Raw genomic sequence first — 4,747 nt, forward strand, 5'->3', positions numbered from 1 at the left:
CCACCAAACCCTCATGGAACTGGCCAAATATAACAGGGTACAACTGACATGGGTGCCGGGGCATGAGGGTATTGCTGGAAATGAAGCAGGAGACCAATTAGCTAAAATTGGAGCTGAACACCCGTTCATAGGACCTGAACCAGCCTATGGCATCTCTCTAGGAGTTGCCAAACAGGCAATCAGGGACTGGACTAACATGAAACACAAGGAATACTGGGAATCCTTAACTGGACTCAGGCAAGCAAAGGGACTCACACGAGGACCTTCTGCTAAAAGAGCGAAGGAACTGTTGAAGCTAAACAGGAACCAGCTATGATGGGTGGTAGGACTACTTACAGGACACTGTCACCTCAAAGGACACCTGTTCAAATTGGGACTGAGTGATAGTCCCACCTGTGAGAGGTGTCAGATAGAAGATGAAACAGCCACACACGTCCTGTGTGAATGTGAGGCATTAGCTTATTTAAGATTGCGTCACTTGGGCCAGTACTTCATGGAACCAAGTGACTATTTTGATGCCCACATGTTCAAGATCCTGCGCTTCATCCAAAGCATGGGGTTGCTGAGGGAATAATTAAAAAAGGGGAAGCACAATAGACCTAAGGTCATGGTGCAAGGGCTGAGAAGACTCACCACTCATATATTCTATTCTTCTATTCTAGTGGTGAGTTGTGGACAAGGACAAATTTTTCTCCGATGAGCCAGCTGACCTGCTTTGTGAGATGCTTAGTTATGGTGATTGAGAGAGCAGCAGTGACAGGGGGGAACAAAGAATTGTGGCCAAAGAAGGTAAAAGTGACAGTAGCTCCGATGAAAATGGGGGTAATAACATTGCGAAGACAGTAGAAAATCTAAACAAAAATCACAAAAATCTAAACCCTGATTCAAAATTGAAATACGTGTATAAAAGTCATCAAATTCAATTACAAATGAAATCAACTACATCACATTTACTTATCTTACATCTTCTTTTTCGTTCCCACTAGAGCAGCAGTGGGCCTAGGCCTATCTCCATCAATTATCTCAGATCACTTTGGTCTTTCTAGATATTACAGATTCAGTAGGACTACTCTGGCGGGTGATCAGCTCGTCAAAAGGAAACTACCTGTACACAAACACAGATATGTGCTCAGACACAAACGAAACATCCATGCCCTGAGTGGGATACCAACCCTACTGTGGCTGGCCCTTATCTTAAATTACTAAGTGAAAAATTTCATGCTAAAGGAATCGTGAACATTTTTACTTCCTTTGACCAATGGAAGCCCCATGCTTACAATGCAAGAATAATGCCACCTGTATGGATGGCAATGTAGGAAGGCAATCAGGTAGGATCAAGGAAGAAGCAACACACAGACTGAAACACACAGGCAAGTATCCCTTGAAGAAACAACCCATCTTCAAAACAAAGACATGCATCATAAAACAAAAAATTTAATAGTTGAAAAATAAGTCTAAAAGCAGAGAACAACCAATATAACTCCTATAAAGTACTCTCCTGCTGTACAACTTTACTCACAATTCATGGTATTGTGTGGCGTTCCCATTTCCACTGTCATTAAGACACACTTTTGCTATGCAACTTCACCAGTACTAGATCCATTCCTCTCAAATCTCTATAACACGAGACATCACTGAAGCTATTGCGTGTTCATTGCCAGATCTGTTTCATTGCATCTCAGTTCATAAAAGGAGTCGCAAAGCACCCACAGCAGCAAACTCCTTGGAGGTTTTCTAATTCTCCAAAATTTTACCTGAAGAAAAAAAATCAACATTTCACTTCCTAGAAATATATGATGAAACTCCACTAGGACATCATAATTACAAAGTCTTCATTATCTTAATTATAACAGAGAACAGTTAAAGTTAAATATGTAACTCCAACAAATGTATGGTGTCTCAATTCCCATTACAACTTGAGACAATATGATCACATTTTCTTTTATGTCACGTCATAACTGAAAGAATTCATGTTAAGTCAATACTGTGTCCTTCCTTCTTCCTCATGCCAATGGAAGCTGCATGCATTCTAGTTAAGAAAAATGAGGCTAGAAGGTGGGCTGAGGCAGGAAAAAAACAAGAATAATAAAAAAGCAGGTTAATACATACTGAACATAACCATGCAGACAGGCATCGAGACTAAGGCAAGCACATGCAGATATCTGAGACTCATCAGGCGACTCTCGCTTGAAGGAACATACCATTGACATAACTAAGATATGTTAACAAAAATTCAACAAGTAACACGTGCACATAACTACTAAGATAACTCACGCAGAAGGGATTCCTGATGCACGTCAACTTGTAAATGGTGGTATGGTGTGGCGGTATCATTTCCACCGACACCAGGAACCATTATGTCCCCGTAACATACCCAGAAGCTGATCAACTCTCAACAACACTCTTCACCACTTTTCATTGATGTTTCCCTCCTCATTCAGTCTGACAAGTCACATTGCCGCTGACTTCAATTGCTGGTAACACTGGGCTACCAATATCAGCAACTTCCCATGATATCTTAGTCTCAGAATAAGGTGTGTAGGACAAGAAATTGACTTGTTTCACAGAAATATAGCTTGAAGCTCAATGGAAAGTCAAGAAAGAAAAATATTGACTACCTGAACTAAGAGAGAGAGAGAGAACACAGTTAATCAAAAATGCAAGTAAAACACTATATGAAAGTCATCAAATATAGTTACAAATGAAATCAACTACATCTAATGTACTTATCTTACATCATATTTTTCGTTCCCACTACAACCGCAGAGGGCCTACACCTACCCACATCATCTTATCCGTTCACTTCGATTTTCCTAGATCTTACACATTCGGTAGGACTCCTTGGGCGGGTGATCAGCTCGTCGAAAGGCCTCTACCTGTACACAAACACAAACTAAACTTCTATACCATCAGTGGGATTCCAACCCACAATTCCGGTTTCCATGCGAGGGAAGACAGTTCATGCCTTACACCGCTTTGCTACCATGGCCGGTCCTTATCTTACATTACTAAGTGAAAAATTTCATGCTAAGGAAGAGTGAACATTCTTACATTCTTTGACCAATGGAAGCCCCATGCTTACAATGCAAGAATAATGCCACCTGTATGGATGGCATTGTAGGAAGGCAATCAGGCAGGATCAAGGAAGAAGCAACACGCAGACTGAAACACACAGGCAAGTATCCCTTGAAGAAACAACACATCTTCACAACAACCACATGCATCAAAAACCCAAAATTTAATAGCTGAAAAATAAGTCTAAAAGCAGAGAACAACCAATATAAATCCTATAAAGTACTCTCCTGCTGTACAACTTAACTCACAATTCATAGTATTGTGTGGCGTTCCCATTTCCATTGTCATTAACACACACTTTTGCTATGCAACTTCACCAGATCCATTCCTCTCAATTCTCTACAACACGAGACATCACTGAAGCTATTGCGTGTTCATTACCAGATCTGTTTCATTGCAACTCAGTTCATAAAAGGGTGTCGCAAAGCACCCACAGCAGCAAACTCCTTGGAGGTTTTCTAATTCTCCAAAATTTCACCTGAAGAAAAAAAATCAACATCTCACTTCCTAGAAATATATGATGAAACTCCACTAGGACATCATAATTACAAATTCTTCATTATCTTAATTATTACAGAGAACAGTTAAAGTTAAATATGTAATTCAAACAACTATACAGTGTCTCAATTCCCATTACAACTTGAGAAAATATGATCACATTTTCTTACACGTCACATCATAAATGAAAGAATTCATGTTAAATCAATACTGTCTTTCCTTCTTCCTCATGCCAATGGAAGCGGCACGCATTCTAGTTAAGAACAATACCAGCCAGAAGGTGGGCCGAGGCAGGCAGGAAACAAGAAGAATAAAAAAGCAGGTTAATACATACTGAACAATAAACATGCACACAGGCATCGAGACTAAGGCAAGCACATGCAGATATCTGAGACTCATCAGGCGACTCTCTCTTGAAGGAACATACCGTTGACATAACTAAGATATGTTAACAAAAATTCAACAAGTAACACGTGCACATAACTACTAATATAAGTCACGCACAAGGGATTCCTGATGTACGTCACCTTGTAAATAGTGGTATGGTGTGGTGGTATCATTTCCACCAAAACCAGGACCCATTATGTCTCTCTAACATACCCAGTAGCTGAACAATTTTCAACAATACTCTTCACCACATTTCATTGATGTTTCCTCCTCATTTGGTCTGACTTGTCACGTTGCCGCTGATTTCTATTGCTGGTGACACAGGGCTACCATCATCAGCAACTTCCCACGATATCTTAATCTCCAGAATATGGCCTGTAAGAGAAGAAATTCACTTGCTTCACAGAAATATATCTTGAAGATTACAGAAACTTAAGAATGACAAATACTGATTACCTGAAATGAGAGAGAGAGAGACAGAGAGAGAACACTATTAATCAAATATGCAAGTCAAACACTATATGAAAGTCATCAAATTCAGTTACAAATGAAAACAACTACATCACATTTCCTTATGTTACATCATCTTTTTTGTTCCCACTACAGCAGCAGGGGGCCTAGGCCTACCCCCATCACCTCCTCTGTTCACTTCGATTTTCCTAGATCTTACACATTCGGTAGGACTCCTTGGGCGGGTGATCAGCTTGTCAAAAGGCCTCTACCTGTACACAAACACAGATAAATGCACAGACACAAACTAAACTTCTATACCAACAGTGGGATTCCA

The 4,747-nt window shown here is 40.2% G+C and overlaps 1 long non-coding RNA gene across 8 annotated transcripts in view; it reads right to left on the minus strand.

The window, feature by feature from the left end:
* Positions 1 to 603: 603 nt before the first annotated feature.
* LOC111867037 overlaps positions 604 to 4,747 on the minus strand; it is a 7,120-nt gene continuing 2,976 nt past the window's right edge. For 2 of the 8 annotated variants that reach the window (XR_002843270.2, XR_002843272.2), the window contains 4 exons: positions 4,101 to 4,335; positions 3,324 to 3,553; positions 1,520 to 1,754; positions 611 to 1,105 (listed from right to left, as the gene is read on the minus strand). This is a non-coding gene — a long non-coding RNA (uncharacterized LOC111867037). Of the gene's footprint in view, positions 1,106 to 1,162; positions 1,358 to 1,519; positions 1,755 to 2,274; positions 2,877 to 2,899; positions 3,163 to 3,323; positions 3,554 to 4,100; positions 4,336 to 4,747 lie in introns of those variants that run through there. The other 6 variants (XR_004513288.1, XR_002843276.2, XR_002843273.2 and 3 more) reach the window with 6 other exon arrangements.

The sequence above is a fragment of the Cryptotermes secundus genome, unplaced genomic scaffold (genome assembly GCF_002891405.2).
Source record: "Cryptotermes secundus unplaced genomic scaffold, Csec_1.0 scaffold7226, whole genome shotgun sequence".
NCBI classification, from domain to species: Eukaryota; Metazoa; Arthropoda; class Insecta; order Blattodea; family Kalotermitidae; genus Cryptotermes; species Cryptotermes secundus.